Source organism: Salvelinus sp. IW2-2015, linkage group LG23 (genome assembly GCF_002910315.2).
Source record: "Salvelinus sp. IW2-2015 linkage group LG23, ASM291031v2, whole genome shotgun sequence".
In the NCBI taxonomy this organism is placed as follows: Eukaryota; Metazoa; Chordata; class Actinopteri; order Salmoniformes; family Salmonidae; genus Salvelinus; species Salvelinus sp. IW2-2015.
This window is the reverse complement of record NC_036863.1, coordinates 4,088,938-4,106,423: the sequence shown is the minus strand read 5'-3', so window position 1 is coordinate 4,106,423 and position 17,486 is coordinate 4,088,938. Positions and strand designations below refer to the sequence as shown.

At 40.2% G+C, this 17,486-nt stretch overlaps 1 pseudogene; it reads left to right on the top strand.

The window, feature by feature from the left end:
• Positions 1 to 4,700: 4,700 nt before the first annotated feature.
• LOC111950448 (rho GTPase-activating protein 26-like) overlaps positions 4,701 to 17,486 on the top strand; it is a 135,033-nt pseudogene continuing 122,247 nt past the window's right edge.

Here is a 17,486-nt window from a genome sequence, read left to right as displayed (position 1 = left end):
GCTCGAGCCTCAGAGAATGATGCATGTACTTCCATGATATGGTTGGTTGAGAGTTCAAAATGGGTGATTGCACACCACTCATTCAACAAGGAAAAATATTGTGGATGAACTATGTGATTCTAAAATTCATTCATAGTGCCTAAAAAAATATCTTGCAGAACATTACATTCACATTCAATGTAAATGTTTATTTTTATGGCTTAGTTGAAGGCAGCTGGAACAAACCACCCTATAAAAGACTACTATAGACTACTAGAGAATGGGTCACTGGGACACTACTAGAATACATGGGACACTGTACTGTACAGTATATGGGACACTACTAGAATTCATGGGAAACTGTACTGCACAGTATACGGGACACTACTAGAATTCATGGGACACTGTACTGCACAGTATAGGGGACACTACTAGAATACATGGGACACTGTACTGTCCAGCAGTGGTTCCCAAACTTTTTATAGTCCCGTACCCCTTCAAACATTCAGCCTCCAGCTACATTCCTCCTCTAGCACCAGGGTCAGCGCACTCTCAAATGTTGTTTTTTGCCTTCATTGTAAGCCTGCCACACACACTATCAATCAATCAATCAATCAAATGTATTTATAAAGCCCTATTTACATCAGCTGATGTCACAAAGTGCTGTACAGAAACCCAGCCTAAAACCCCAAACAGCAAGCATTACAGGTGTAGAAGCACTATACGATACATATATTAAACATAAGAATGAGTGTGAGCTTTTGTCACAACCCGGCTCGTGGGAAATGACAAAGAGCTCTTATACGACCAGGGCACAAATAATAATATAATACTAATCAATAATTTTGCTCTTTATTTAGCCATCTTACATATAAAACTTGATTTGTTCATCAAAAATTGTGAATAACTCTCCACAGGTTAATGAAAAAGGTGTGCTTGAAAGGATGCACATAACTCTGCAATGTTGGGTTGTATTGGAGAGAGTCTGTCTTAAATCATTTTCCACACACAGTCTGTGCCTGTATTTAGTTTTCATGCTAGTGAGGGCCGAGAATCCACTCTCACATAGGTACGTGGTTGCAAAGGGCATCAGTGTCTTAACAGTGCGATTTGCCAAGTCAGGATACTCTGAGCGCAGCCCAATCCAGAAATCTGGCAGTGGCTTCTGATTAAATAAAATTTCCGCTTGTTGCAATTTCGACGAGGCTCTCTTGTTCAGATATCGTTATGTGGACTGGAGGCAGGGCATGAAAGGGATAACGAATACAGTTGTTTGTGTCATCCGTTTCAGGAAAGTACCTGCGTAATTGGGCACCCAACTCACTCAGGTGCTTCGCTATATCACATTTGACATTGTCCGTAAGCTTGAGTTCATTTGCACACAAAAAATCATACAATGATGGAAAGACCTGTGTGTTGTCCTTGTTAATGCAGACAGAGAAGAGCTCCAACTTCTTAATCATAGTCTCAATGTTGTCCGACACATTGAATATAGTTGCAGAGAGTCCCTGTAATCCTAGATTCAGATCATTCAGCCGAGAAAAAACATCACCCAGATAGGCCAGTCGTGTGAGAAACTCGTCATCATGCAAGCAGTCAGACAAGTGAAAATTATGGTCAGTAAAGAAAACTTTAAGCTCGTCTCTCAATTCAAAAAAACGTGTCAATACTTTGCCCCTTGATAACCAGTGCTTCTGTATGTTGTAAAAGTGTTTCATGGTCGCTGCCCATATCAATGCATAGTGCAGAAAATACACAAGAGTTCAGGGGCCTTGCTTTAACAAAGTTAACCATTTTCACTGTAGTGTCCAAAATGTCTTTCAAGCTGTCGGGCATTCCCTTGGCAGCAAGAGCCTCTCGGTGGATGCTGCAGTGTACCCAAGTGGCGTCGGGAGCAACGCCCCTTAACACTCCACTATGTCTCCCTGTCATGGCTTTTGCGCCATCAGTACAGATACCAACACATCTTGACCACCAAAGTCCATTTGATGTCACAAAGCTGTTCAGTACTTTAAAAATATCCTCTCCTGTGGTCCTGGTTTCCAATGGTTTGCAGAAGAGGATGTCTTCCTTTATTGAACCCCCATAAAAGTAACAGACATATACCAGGAGCTGTGCCAGGCCTGCCACGTCTGTTGACTTATCCAGCTGTAACGCATATAATTCACTGGCTTGTATACAAAGCAGTAATTGTTTCAAAACATCTCCTGCCATGTCACTGATGCGTCGTGAAAAATTGTTGTTTGATGAAGTCATTGTCTGTATAGTTTTAATGGCCTTTTCCCCCAGCATTGTCCCAGCCATATCCGCGCAGCAGGAAGAATGAAGTCCTCCACAATAGTATGGGGCTTGTCTTATCCACTCGGTAGCTAACCATATAAGACGCTTCTAGCCCCTTCTTATTAATGGTATCTGTTGCTTTTATACATGTCTTACTACTCAAAAGTCGTCTTAATTCTCGCTCAAAAAACTTGAATGGCTTATTTTTCAAATTGGCATGTTTGTTTCTAAATGTCTGCGCAAGAGTGAAGGTTTCATAAAGTTGTGAGATAGTACTTTTGCACATATAACACACTGTGGCTGAGGAAAGGCACTACTCCCAATATAAGTGAACCCCAAATCAATGTAGTTCTCATCATATTTGCGCCACTTCGATGGTCCAACGTCCCTGTCTGTTGTTCGGTGCTTTCCCGGGTAAGGGAGAATTAGCTCTTCGGCTGCATCAGATTCACAAGTGTCCATGCTAGCTGGGCAAACAACAAATGTAGAATTACTGATGCTAGCATTGGATGTGCTCATGGAAGCAGAACAACTTGTGTCGTCGACAGCTGTAGTACTGCTGGTAGTAGCAGATCTACCAGTAGAGCTGGTATGTGTCTCTATGGACACGGGCCTTACTTTTTTTAACCATTCATCCATTTTCAAGCAAACTGAATGAGCAGCAGCTACATTTGGCTACATACGGACCGTTAATGGAATTCCCGCGAGAGAGTAACAGTTAATGTGATTGGATGTTCATTAGGTGATGATTTAATAAGCGCATTTGCGAAAAAAGCACTGTCGTTGCACCTATGTACCTAACCATAAATATCAATGCCTTTCTTAAAATCAATACACAAGTATATATTTTTAAACCTGCATATTTAGTTAAAAGAAATTCATGTTAGCAGGCAATATTAACTAGGGAAATTGACTCACTTCTCTTGCATTCTGTGCAAGCAGAGTCAGGGTATATGCAGCAGTTTGGGCCGCCTGGCTCGTTGCGAACTGTGTGAAGACGATTTCTTCCTAACAAATATTGTAATTAATTTGCCAGAATTTTACATAATTATGACATAACATTGAAGGTTGTGCAATGTAACAGCAGTATTTAGACTTATGGATGCCACCCGTTCGATAAAATACAGAACGGTTCCGTATTTCACTGAAAGAATAAACGTTTTGTTTTCGAAATGATAGTTTCCGGATTCGACCATATTAATGACCTAAGGCTTGTATTTCTGTGTGTTTATTATATTATAGTTAAGTCTATGATTTGATATTTGATAGAGCAGTCTGACTGAGCGGTGGTAGGCAGCTGCAGGCTCATAAGCATTCATTCAAACAGCACTTTCCTGCGTTTGCCAGCAGCTCTTCGCAATGCTTGAAGCACAGCGCTGTTTATGACTTCAAGCCTATCAACTACCGAGATTAGGCTGGCAATACTAAAGTGCCTATAAGAACAGCCAATAGTCAAAGGTATATGAAATACAAATGGTATAGAGAGAAATAGTCCTATAATTCCTATAATAACTACAACCTAAAACTTCTTAACTGGGAATATTGAAGTGTCATGTTAAAAGTAACCACCAGCTTTCATACGTTCTCATGTTCTGAGCAAGGAACTTAAATGTTAGCTTTTTTACATGGCACATATTGGACTTTTACTTTCTTCTCCAACACTGTGTTTTTTCATTATTTAAACCAGATTGAACATGTTTCATCATTTATTTGAGACTAAATAGATGTTCATTTATCTATTATATTAAGTTAAAATAAAAGTGTTCATTCAGTATTGTTGTAATTGTGATTATTACACATATATATATAAATATATATATATAAATCATCTGATTAATTGGTATCGTCTTTTTTGGTCCTAAAATAATCGGCATCGGTATCGGAGTTGAAAAATCTAAATTCGTCGACCTCTAACACACACACACACACACACACACACACCCTTTCTTTCTTTCTCTCTCTCTCGCTCTCTCTCTCTCTATAGTGCAATACTTATAAGGGGGTTATAAGTAGTTTCTAAACTATTAATTTGTTTATAGCTAGTTTAAAGTTGTCATAAACAGTCACATTGTTTGAAATTATGGATAACATTTTCATTTGCAACTATGCAGAGTACATAAAGGCTTGTGATGTGTGTAATTACCTAACAATTGCTCTCCCAATGGACAACAGTTGAAGATTTAACAACAAGTTGTCGCTTTTCTTATCCTAGCCTTAGCAGGTTGATGTAAAAAAAAAAAAAAAAAAAAACGAAATTCCCCGCTCTTTAAAGTGACATCACTGCGTTTTTGACCAACCAACCCTTCCTTTATGCACCCATCTCCCGCAACTGTAGTGCGCCTTCCCTTCTCGGACTGTTTTGGTACTGAGCAATGCTATTGGTCTAGAGCTGCATCCATCATAGGATTATCTGTTTCGGGGTAGGTTGGTACGATGGAACGAACACCAACGCTTGAGAGACAGCTCTGCATTTAAAACGCCCAGAGAAGAATCAGCAACTACCGTACCTCGTTTTTTCTTTCATCTTCCTCCTATTTTCCTTACCAGTACGGCGTTGTCATGACGAATGCACAGGTTGCCTGGGATCGTTGACTGCCAATAAGTGAATATTCTTTCAGTACTTCCCTCCTATACAAGCACAGTTTTTTTCGAGTGCGATTTTTTGGGGGATACCGTTTGGATCCTAGGCTAAAATAAACCAGATCCACGTTTGCCCGCCTGCATGTTGTCAGCAAGATTATTGCGTTGGCTATGTAGTGTAATGTAGACAGGTATCTGCATAGTGTTAATCTCTGTGTTCCGCTACCTTCTTAAGTGGATTGCACATCACCAGTCAACGATTTCTTCCTCCTCCGACCTCGGGTGCTGTGGACTCAGAGGAAACATGGGACTGCCTGCTCTGGAGTTTAGTGATTGCTATCTGGACAGTCCACAGTTCCGAGACAGATTAAAGTCTCACGAACTAGAACTGGACAAGACCAACAAATTCATCAAAGAACTAATCAAAGATGGGAAGGCGCTCATCCAAGCATTGAAAAGTAAGATAATCCATTTGCTATCTTGTGTTGTGATGATGACTGCTCTTCTGTGCCCAGCTAAATTCCCAAACAACTATGAATGAAGACATTGCCCTATCATAGAGCCCTATGTGATAGATTTATAATCTTCTTAAAGATGATTTTAGATTTAAAGTAGCCGATATTGTGTATATATAAAGTATGTATGGTAACGTATAACGTTTCCATAATTGCCTGATCTTTTCATGCATAATTAGTTGGTTAGGACTTAGCCTAGTCATTGAACATCATCAGATAGAGGGCAGTAGAACTCTTGACAGGTGCATGCTGGTTGAACATGGAATTTGGAACAATGTATCATTAAGCCTCAAGCTAAAGTCCATGTTCACCAATCACCAGTCTGTCAGTGTGAAGTTCAAGAGCTAGTGTTTACATTTAGCCACAGTTGTCTCATAGGGTGACACACACTGTTACTACACTACTATACACATCCCGGAAGTTTCCGCTCCACTCTAACGCATGATAGATGTTCAAAACAGGCCAGTAAACAGATAGTCCATGCTGTTCTGCACAATGCCCAGTCAGCTGCCATTAACGGTCTGGATCATTCTGCTTTTGTCTGTCAGGGACATCTAGAAATCAAACTGAATGACCCGTAGTGACCGACAGTCCCAGGTCAGAGGAGAACTGGGGTTAGGGATAGTCAGCTGTTGTAGGTACAGTTGGCTGTGTAGCTGCTGTGTTTTAATTGTATGTTACATGTGTATTACCCTGTGTGGCTCAGTTGGTAGAGTTTGGCGTTGTGTGTTTGACTCCCACGAGGGACCAGTACAAATACAATATGAAAATGTATGAACTCACTACTTACTGTAAGTCGCTCTGGACAAGATCGCACCACTTTTCACATTATTTCAAAGCTTTCCACTTTTGTGCGAATTAAATCCAGAATTAACCTTCTGGGCAAGTCCCTCTGCTTTGTCCTTGTTCTGGTTGCTGGTGGCACAACAACAAGTACATGTTTGTAACCTCTCACCACAGAGAGAAAGTAAACCTTACACTACACTAGAGGCTTTAGGCGATTCTTAAACCCCACTTTACACGTCTGTTAGTGTGGCATTTACTGCTTCCCCATCCGGTTGGTTGGAGTGTGGTTCCTGTGGCCAATCCTACAGTCAGTCACAGACTTCACACAGCACCAACACTAGCAGTAGTCAACAGCCTGCCAGCCAGGCAGCCAGGCAGCCAGCCAGGCAGCCCCCCGGAGCAAGATGGATGTTCTGTAAGCAAAGGGCAACCTGTCATTAGGGATCCAGATGAAACGTTTTACCTCCGCCCTCAAACATGATATTATTTTAATCACTCAAATTAACCAACATTTGGGTTTACTGGCGCTGTTCTGCGGATGCGGGGGCTGCATATTTTGATATCTTAATTGACATTAAAGGTTGCCACCAGTATCCCAGAGATAAAATTGAGGACCAGGTTTGTGTGAAAGGAGCTGTTCTTTAGTTTACCTCATGCGATTGGTCCACCTTCTACCGTATGTCACTGTTACACTAACATAGCTAAAACACACATCGTCTAGAATGAGTTATTACAGGTGGAATATGCTTCAGGCCTCTTGAGTATTTTTATGTGAGCATTACTGAGAATCATATATATATAGATTTCCATGAGGTTTTAATTGTTTAAAAACAGACTCAACATTTCAGGGAAGAGATGGCAAATGAATGTCTCCAGTAGCAGTTTCTTTTATAGAAGGTCTTGTAGAAGAGTATTTTTGTGAGTGTGTATCCATGGCCTATCAAACCTGAGTTGACATGTATCCTGTCCTACAATGGGATGATGAAATGACCCAAAATGTAGAATTAGGGAGTAGGCCGGAGTTTGTCCTTCAGAAACCAGTGTTTCCCCTAAGATTTTTTTCAGCAGAGGTGGCAAAGTTAGCGTGGGGGGCAGGGGGGTCATGGTAGTGGGCATGGCCAATGTTGCTCTCCTATTGGCCGCAGAGACATTTTGCTGTTTTAAAGTAACTTCCCAGTGTTTCCAGATTTCTATGAAATATTAACTATACTTACTTACAGTATGAGTGAAATAGTCTTTCTTCCACATTTTTTAAATTAAGCATGTTAAAAAGCCGTTTTTCTGCGTTGGAATGGTGTGGGTGTACCCCAACAACAAAATGGTGTGGGTGTATACCGCTCATAAAAAATATTCATGCAAGTAGCCTCTCATGGGCCAGCTCATCCTCCTCTAGACCACTGATTGGCCAGCTCCTCCTCCTGAGAAGTATTACATCATACTCTAAGGAAACAGCAAGCATTTATTAAAGTTTTAGGTGGGGTTTTTGAAGTATTTTTTCTCCTATTTATACTTTGGTCTCAATTACAAGTATAGGATGAGTCAACAACATTATTTGGGTATGAGTTATCAGAATATTAACTTTTATTAAATTAGATTTTCACTGGGCAGTTACTTTAAAGCAAATTTCCTGCAGTTCTACAAATTTTGCCATGAGGCGGAGAGAAATGTTTTCAGTTTTAAAGCTAGTTTCCTGGAATTCTACACATTTTGTCATGGGGTCTGAGAGAAAAATTGCCGTTTTAAAGCTACTTTCCTGTAATTGTACAGATTTCCCCATGGCTTATGCTATCTGAGTGACGCAAACATTATAACAAAATCAATGGTGGGCCCCATGTCATGACATTTGTAGAATGTTACATTTTCCCTGACTGTCTGGTTTTTATTCTGGTGGTTGTTCGTTCTCAAAGATGATCTTATAAAAAACATGTGCCATTATCTTTTCTACATAATATAGATATCTGATTTTAGTCATTTAAATTTTCACTGAAATTCTTTTACCGTCTCAACAATTATTGTATATATAAAAACTAAAAATGTATATATTTTTTGAAGCTGCTAAATGAATACAGAGGAAACACTGGAAACTCAGCAGGGTGTTTTATAATCCTCCACCTCACATAAGATGATGTCTCACACTGTCAACAACTGGGATTATCAGGTGAGGTGACCAAATCATACAGTTATGGGATATTGTAATTACACCGTTATTGTAGTTACACAGTTATTACTGAAGTATTAGCTGCAGCTGTAGCAAATGTAAACTTGTTTTAATGATATTTTCTCACCTTCACACTGTCCAGCAAGGATGTGCTGACGGTTGTGTCCCAAATGGTACCGTATTCTATATATGGGCCCTGGACAAAAGTAGTGCACTATATAGGGGACAGGGTGCCAGTGTTTGTTTAGTTGATGCTGTTAGGGTGCCAGTGTTTGTTTAGTTGATGCTGTTGTGAAGTGAATGCAGCTAAGAGAAAGTGAAATGGTCCCTGCATTCTTTCACGTAGCCGTTAAACATCCAGGTTCAGCTATAGAAATAGGTCCCTATAAACAGACTCTAAATAATGGCCTTTGCTTTCAGCCATGTTGTGTTCTAAGTAACTGAACTTTATTGCCCCCAAAAACCTGACAAGTGACTCACTGCCTCACTATGTTCCCCTGTAGAAGCATCTCTAACCCTGTAAGAAGCAGAGTGGGAATCACCAGACCAGAAGTTAGGCCTTTCTCCAGCACATGTGAAAACAAGATCTCATGTGAAGTGTTCCAAAAACACATTTTGACATGATTTCACATGTGAAATGTTCCAAAAACACARATTTTGACTTGATTTCACATGCGAAATTACACATGTGAAGTGTTCCAAAAACAKATTTTTACCAGATTTCTTTCATAGAATGTGGAAATTTCACATGTGAAATCATGTAATTTTTCTGTAAGGGACACTGACTGTGGGGTCATTCCATTTAATTTCAATCGCTTTTTGATTACACCCCTTTTGATTTGAATGAAACTTTTTATACATATTTGCACATGGTGGAAGTGGTCAGAAAGTGACTTTTTGGACCTGAATGCCAAAACATTCAGGAGATTGAGGTGCTCAAAGTTCACCCATTTTGCTGTGGAAAATATAAACTATTGAGTTTGATATAATTTAAAAGCTTACAAACAGGGTTGTCAAACTACAGTATTTGATCATTTTTTGTGAAAAATATTTTTAGTATTTTTCTTTTTACTTTTAATGTCAGTTTTTGTATATAAAAATATATATTTTTGCATATGTTGTAGCTTAGACTATGATTTGCATKATCTTATGTGTTAGTACYGTGCCCGCCATCGGTTGAGACACAGCATGCATTCTCTTGAATACAAGGTGGGTGTCATTTCAATCATAGAAATAMAATTTGTAGAATGGACCTATCCCTTCACACCACTGTAATTTAGCTTGTACACAATTTAAATTTAAACTTTCAATTACTACCATAAAGATGGCTACCGGTCCACTCACCATCAATGTCAACTTAAATGAGAATGTATTTTCTAGTATCTATATTTCTATTATTTCAATAGGTTTCCTATGGAATATTGACAGTATAATTTAGAACAACAGATGTTCCCATTCAAGTCAACATTCTCTGATGTGTGGACCTCCAACCATCTTTGTGGTACCATTTCAAAAGGTCAAATTTCTATTTTATTCCCATTTTAGTACATTTATCACCCACCCTGTATTCAAGAGCATGCTGTGTATCAACCGGTGGTGGACACAACACAAACACCTCAGATGATATGACATAGGGTCTAAACTACATTATAAACTGGGTGTTTCGAGCCCTGAATGCGGATTGCCTGACAGCCGTGGTATATCAGACTGTATACCACGGGTATGTTCAAAACATTTATTTTTACTGCTCTAATTACATTGGTAACCAGTTTATAATAGCAATAAGGCACTTTGGGGGTTTGTGGTATATGGCCAATATACCACGGCTAAGGGCTGTATTCAGGCACTCCGCTTTGCGTCGTGCATAAGAACAGCCCTTAGCCATGGAATATTGGCCATATACCACAATATACCACCATATACCACAATACCTCCTCGAGCCTTATTGCTTAAACATATGCAAAAAAAATGAGTTTACCCGTTATTAGATAATTGACATTAAAGGTAAAAAATGACATCATTTTGATTAAAACTTTTTTWAATTTTTTATATATAAAATAGTTTGACGACCCTGTTTGAAGCTTTTAAATGACATCAAACTCAACCGTTTAGATTTTCCAGTGAGGAAGACATGGCTGTCTCAATGTATGAGAGCGGCGATGGCAGGAGCGAGAATTACCACGGACCTGACACACCCACTCAACCAGGAGCACCAGCTCCTACCATCAGCCCGCCGATACAGAGTCCATCTTTACAAAACCTTCAGAGCCCAGAAATCATTCAATCCCCCACGCATTTTGTAAAATACGTGCAATTGGAATAAATAACTGCTCAACTACCCCCCCCCCCCCCCCTCCCAGAATTTACGAACTGAATTATGGACTGTGAACTGTGTTATCTGCTGTAGTTATTGCTTGTGATTTATGTATTTATGCACTTATGTGGAGATGCTGTGCTGTGGTCTGTTGAGACGCAAGACACATTTCCTGAAAGGGACACAATAAATAATAATAATTATTATTGGTGTGGTATGCAAAATGGGTCAACTTTGAACATCTCCTGAATGTTTTGTCATTCAGGTCCAAAAAGTCACTTTCTGACACTTCTACCATGGGCAGGCATGTATGAGAAGTTTTGTTTGAATCTAAAGGGGTGCGTTCAAAACATTTGAAATCAAATGGAACGACAACACTACTGACCCAGGGAGTCTCTGCCAGGTAGCCTAGTGGTTAGACCGTTGGGCCAGTAACCCAAAGGTTGCTGGATCGAATCCCCCGAGCTGACAAGGTAAAAATCTGTCATTCTGCCCCTGACGAAAGCAGTAACCCACTGTTCCCTGGGCGCGAAGCTGTGTATGACAATTATGGCAGCCCCCGCACCTCTTTGATTTAGAGGGGTTTTTGGGTTAAATGCGGAAGACACATTTCAGTTGAAGGCATTCAGTTGTACAACTGACTAGGTGTCCCCCGTGTGTGCGTGCCTTTCACAAAAAGACTCCCTAAAGAAAAACCCAAGCCACATTATTCCAGTCTGCCTTCGGGGGAGAGAGAGAGAGAGGAGAGGAGAGAGAGAGAGAGAGAGAGAGAGAGAGAGAGTAGAGAGAAGAGAGAGAGAGAAGAGAAGAGGAGAGAGAGAGAGAGAGAGAGAGAGGAGAGGAGAGAGAAGAAGTAGAGAGAGAGAGAGAGAGAGAGAGGAGAGAGAGAGAGAGAGAGAGGAGAGAGAGGAGAGAGAGAGAGAAGAGAGAGAGAGTAGAGAGAGAGAGAGAGAGAGAGAGAGAGAGAGAGAGAGAGAGAGAGAGAGAGAGGAGAGAGAGAGAGAGAGAGAGAGAGAGAGAGAGAGAGAGAGAGAGAGAGAGAGAGAGAGAGAGAGAGAGAGAGAGAGAGAGAGAGAGAGAGAGAGAGAGAGAGAGAGAGAGAGAGAGAGAAGAGAGAGAGAGAGAGAGAGAGACAGAGAGAGAGAGAGAGAGAGAGAGAGAGAGAGAGAGAGAGAGAGAGAGAGAGAGAGAAGAGAGAGAGAGAGAGAGAGAGAGAGAAGAGAGAGAGAGAGAGAGAGAGAGAGATGAGTGAGAGAAAGGAAGAAGAAGGAGAAGAGGGGAGAGAAGACGGGTGCCATTGCGTCTAGGGACATTCTGCTGAATGCATCAGATGGGAACAAAGGGAAATAAATGTGTGTGCGAAAGGGGGTCGGTGGGGGTATTCCATAAGCAGTGACGTAGAGGAAGAGAAATTAGGGCACCAATGATGCAGCTCTGTCAGGGGATGGTCCTGACCTACAGCGGTAGAGCTGAACTTCATCAATTACGCTCAGATTGTCCAATCATGTGTTTGGGTTATTTTGGCTCTAATACTACCAAGATGAGTTAACACAATCCAGTTGGACACAGAGCTGGTAAATATTTGAGCTTTAGAAGCCTTATTCAGTTACATCCTTCATAATTGCATAGTCACTTAGCCACTCAGCATTTTGTGTTCAGGCTTTTTCCTTTGTGTTTCTACTCACAAGGATGTGGATCTTGTTTCCCTGGTATGCACCAGTCTAATTTTAATTATCTCTATAGGCTATAAACATGCATGCACATGTTGGTTAACTGTGCCATTTAAATACATAGTTTGTTCCACCACATTCCACTTCCTGTTAGTTTTTCTCCAGTGTTATTGAAATTCTAAACCATGAGTCTGCCCTGTTTTTACAACATGACTTCACAATCAGAACGATTGGGAACTATTTTACGCTAGAGAAGGTTTTTACCCTGCACACTAGCCTGCCTTACATGCATTCAGGTCTATTTTGTTTTGTGCAGGTGAACTTCCTCCAAGCTGCCTTCACATACATGTTGTGAGTGAAACATAGCTGGCCTCTCACTCTCTCTGTGCAGGAGAGCACAAGTGCTGAAGGCACTGAAGATGGCCCAATGACAATGTCAGTAGGGGATACAGTTAAAGAGAACATTTTAAATAGCAGTGGAAAGGCAGAGAAAAAGGGAATAGAAAATAATAGATCAGCTCTGTTTGGTTCATTTTAGAGACATTCCCTTTCCATCTGGTGAAAGTATGCACAGAGGCAACGGTTTCTGAACGGGCCTCCACTCTGGCCTCCTGACCGTGAAAGAGGAAGTGAGATTCACACATACGGTATGTGGAGTTTATTTTTAGGATGTCAACTCTTGAATTAGGCCATTTCTAATGAAAATAAGCCTATTTCTTCTTAATGACGGAAATAATGTCTGAGAGACATTCAGCCCATGCTTCCCCTTTTTTTGTTAAATGCAGAGCTGTATGAAAAGATTTGGCATGGGTTCTCAGATCCTCAAAATGTTCTACAGCTGCACCATCGAGGGTATCCTGACTGGTTGCATCACCGCCTGGTATGGCAACTGCTCGGCATTCGACCGCAAGACGCTACAGTGGGTAGTGCGTATGGCCCAGTATATCACTGGGGTCAAGCTTCCTGCCATAGCAGGCGGTGTCAGAGGAAGGCCATACAAATTGCCAAAGAGTCCAGCCACCCTAGTCATAGACTGTTCTCTCTGCTACCACACTGCAAGCTGTACCAGAGCGCCAAGTCTAGGTCCAAAAGGTTCCTTAACAGCTTCTACCCCCAAGCCATAAGACTGCTGAACAGTTAATCAAATGGCCACCTGGACTATTTACACATGACTAGAGGTCGACCGATTGATCGCAATGGCCGATTAATTAGGGCTGATTTCAAGTTTTCATAACAATCGGAAATCGGTATTTTTGGACACCGATTTGGCAGATTTAAAAAAAATTGTATTTATTTATTTTACACCTTTATTTAACTAGGCAAGTCAGTTAAGAACACATTCTTATTTTCAATGACGGCCTAGGAACGGTGGGTTAACTGCCTTGTTCAGGGGCAGAACGACAGATTTTTACCTTGTCAGCTCGGGGATTCAATCTTGCAACTTTACAGTTAACTAGTCCAACGCTCTAACCACCTGCCTCTCATTGCACTCCACGAGGAGCCTGCCTGTTACGCGAATGCAGTAAGAAGCCGAGGTAAGTTGCTAGCTAGCATTAAACTTATCTTATAAAAAACAATCAATCAATCAATCATAATCACTAGTTAACTACACATGGTTGATGATATTACTAGTTTATCTAGCGTGTCCTGCGTTGCATATAATCGATGCGGTGCGCATTCGCGGAAAAAGGACTGTCGTTGCTCCAACGTGTACCTAACCATAAACATCAATGRCRTTCTTAAAYTCAATACACAGAAGTATATATTTTTKAACCTGRATATTTAGCTAAAAGAAATCCAGGTTAGCAGGCAATWTTAACCAGGTGAAATTGTGTCACTTCTCTTGCGTTCATTGCACGCAGAGTCAGGGTATATGCGATAATAATAAACGTTTTGTTTTTGAAATTATAGTTTCCGGATTTGACCATATTAATGACCAAAGGCTCGTATTTCTGTGTGTTATTATGTTATAATTAAGTCTATGATTTGATATTTGATAGAGCGATGGTAGGCAGCAGCAGGCTCGTAAGCATTCATTCAAACAGCACTTTCATGCGTTTTGCCAGCAGCTCTTCACTGTGCTTCAAGCATTGCGCTGTTTATGACTTCAAGCCTATCAACTCCTGAGATTAGGCTGGTGTAACCGATGTGAAATGGCTAGCTAGTTAGCGGGGTGCGCGCTAATAGCGTTTCAAACGTCACTCGCTCTGAGACTTGGAGTAGTTGTTCCCCTCGCTCTGCATGGGTAGCGCTGCTTAGAGGGTGGCTGTTGTCGATGTGTTCCTCGTTCGAGCCCAGGTAGGAGCGAGGAGAGGGACGGAAGCTATACTCTTTCACTGGCAATACTAAAGTGCCTATAAGAACATCCAATAGTCAAAGGTATATGGAATACAAATTGTATAGAGAAAAATAGTCCTATAAATACTATATTAACTACAACCTAAAACCTCTTAACTTGGAATATTGAAGTCTCATGTTAAAAGGAACCACCAGCTTTCATATGTTCTCATGTTCTGCGCAAGGAACTTAAACGTTAGCTTTTTTACATGGCACATATTGCACTTTTACTTTCTTCTCCAACACTTTGTTTTTGCATTATTTAAACCAAATTGAACATGTTTCATTATTTATTTGAGGCTAAATGGACTTTTATTGATGTATTATATTAAGTTAAAATAAGTGTTCATTCAGTATTGTTGTAATTGTCATTATTACAAATAAAATAAAAAAATTGTCAGATTAATCGGTATCGGCTTTTTTTGGTCCTCCAATAATCGGTATCGGTATCGGCGTTGAAAAATCATAATCGGTCGACCTCTACACGACACCCCTTTTTTACGCTGCTGATACTCACTGTTTATTATCTATGCATAGTCGCTTTACCCCTACCTACATGTATATATTACCTCAATTACCTCGACTAACCTATACCCCCGCACATTGACTCAGTACCGGTACCCCATGTACAGTGGGGCAAAAAAGTATTTAGTCAGCCACCAATTGTGCAAGTTCTCCCACTTAAAAAGATGAGAGAGGCCTGTAATTTTCATCATAGGTACACTTCAACTATGACAGACAAAATGAGAAGAAAAAATCCAGAAAATCACATTGTAGGATTTTTAATGAATTTATTTGCAAATTATGGTGGAAAATGAAGTATTTGGTCACCTACAAACAAGCAAGATTTCTGGCTCTCACAGACCTGTAACTTCTTCTTTAAGAGGCTCCTGTGTCCTCCACTCGTTACCTGTATTAATGGCACCTGTTTGAACTTGTTATCAGTATAAAAGACACCTGTCCACAACCTCAAACAGTCACACTCCAAACTCCACTATGGCCAAGACCAAAGAGCTGTCAAAGGACACCAGAAACAAAATTGTAGACCTGCACCAGGCTGGGAAGACTGAATCTGCAATAGGTAAGCAGCTTGGTTTGAAGAAATCAACTGTGGGAGCAATTATTAGGAAATGGAAGGCATACAATCTCCTGGAGGTTATCTGACTGCTACTATGTCGTCCTAAAGAAGGAACAAGGTGGAAATCCTAAACAGAGCTAGGGCCCTAAAGTAAAAGCAAATCTTGGTAATTGATTGAGATACAGCCTTTAATGGGCCTATATGAATTCTAGCTCCGTTTGAAGCACACGCCCTAGAAACAAACATGTAACCCTGTAAATACATCTGTTTATTACAAAAGCTCAAATGTTGATACAAACATTGAAATGATTGAAATTACAAAGACATTTGTAGAATATTAGGTTTCTACATTGTGTAAAAACACTGATTTCTATTGAGATACATTACATTGAAAATTGTACGCTGTCTCTTTAAGAATGTCAAGTTTGTTAGTGAAGACATGCAAATCATTCATTCATTCAGCACTATTATCATTGATCTCCTGATGCAGCTGTCCCTTTCTTTTTCCAGATACAAAGTTTGGTAACAGAATGAAACTGAAGGAGATTTTACCGTAATTATGTTACCAAACTACATCTGCACAGTTTTTCCAGTAAATGTGTTTTGTTTTAATTTACTGTGTAATTTGTTAAAAGTAGTCATTGTGCATAGAGTTGTATGGTTTGTTCAACTTTGAAATCAATCGTTTTTGTTTGGCATACATTTTAAAGTGAAGAATCTAAGTCTCAACCCAATTCCGTTACCCTGGAATTGCCCATATGTGACCCGCCACCTGGATTCGGTCCTATGTAGCAAAATTTGAAATGGTGTTTTTTACATTGGATAAAAGTAGAGACTCAGAGCTAGAAAGTGGTATATCATACACTGTAAGCCCACTTTTGAGAAAATGGCCCGTGAATGTTTTGGTACACCTATTGGAAAGCTCTTCTTTGTCTACGCCCATTCAGCATCATTCACATCCTCTTAAGCCTTAGCCCCACCCATCTCTTTAAGGATTCACATGTGAGGCCATGTGCTAAACAGAGTGAGTAGTTTAGTAAACAACCAAAGATTTCAAGACTAAAAGTGGTAAAAGTAGTAGCCTACAATAAGGAAAAACTCCAGGTAAAAATATACTTTATCTAGTCCTTGGCCTATATCCTAATCTGACTTTGGTGCAGGTCATGTTGTTCTACACTTACAGTCTCTGGTAAACACACACTATATCAAAGAAAATCTAAGTTTATTTGTCACATGCACAGGATACAGAAGGTGTAAACAGTACACTGAAATGGTTATTTGCATAGTAGCAATATCAAAAACAGAAAGTGTCCAGATAAAAATATTGTATAAATATTTTATAATTATTAGATGACCACCCCCCAGCCACATCTAGCTAAGTGGATGGGTCACTATTGTCTAGACATGTACACATGTTCATGAAATACAATAGATGGCCGTAACCACCCCCAGACACACCTGGCTAACTTGATGGGTCATGTAATCATCTGGCGAATTGTAGTCTTTTGTTTAGACATGTAGCTAGCTAGCTAGCTAAACAATTAACCTGCATAATCCCAACTCAATCTACTACCAATACAAACATTGGCATAGCTGTAGTATGAATGTGCAGGTAGCTAATGCTAACCAACTAGGTTCAATGTTAGCTAACTAACATTATGCTTTAACTAGCAATGCAAATGGATTTTCTGATTTAGAATTATATTGCTACAAAGATCATACATGTAATGTTAGCTAGTGAGCCCGCAAGCTAATGTTCGCTATCTAGCTAACAGTACGCTTTGACTTG